The sequence below is a fragment of the Nannospalax galili genome, unplaced genomic scaffold (genome assembly GCF_000622305.1).
Source record: "Nannospalax galili isolate Female #2095 unplaced genomic scaffold, S.galili_v1.0 scaffold794, whole genome shotgun sequence".
Lineage (NCBI taxonomy): Eukaryota > Metazoa > Chordata > Mammalia > Rodentia > Spalacidae > Nannospalax > Nannospalax galili.
The window spans coordinates 1,658,257-1,658,923 of NW_008334566.1; positions in this window are offsets into that span (position 1 = coordinate 1,658,257).

Consider the following 667-nt stretch of genomic DNA (forward strand, 5'->3'; position numbering starts at 1 on the left):
TATTTTGTAACGTTTTCAGATTAGGCATTTATATTTTTGAAAATTTGTGGAAAACTCATCTTATACATGCCAATATTAATGCACGCTTGGACAGTAGCTTTATTGATGCTTCGAGCTATTGAAAGGAACATGGCTTGCTCTTGGTAGTTCATTGGTTTGAGTTGCAATGAAAGGGTTTTAAAATTTTTTTTCATACAAGAACCCTTGACAAATCTTACTTAGCAAAAAAGAAGGCTGTACATTTGACTATAGAATTAATGTATGAACAGCTTGTCACTATTGTTGGATGTAAAAATGTATATGAACCATTTCATTCACTTGACTGCATTTCTAAAGTATAAATAAAATATCTAATTCTTTTTAACACATTATAACCACTAGGATTTTATTATTTCGAGAGACCATTCTTCCATACCAGAGCCAAGCCATAAATTTGTGTACACATGTCCCATAATTTGTTTAAAAGTGATTTCCTAAGGGGAAATCTGGGGAATCATAAACCAGATCATATCCAAATTCAGTCAATAAAGATGGTAACTGCTTCTCAGAGGCTATCAAATGAGAACGATCTTCAAGGTGAAAAGTTGCCTCCTTGAAGCACCCATTGCTTGCTTTTCTGTTTATATTCTAATAGAAATTGGCATTATAAATTTTGACTCTTAAAACG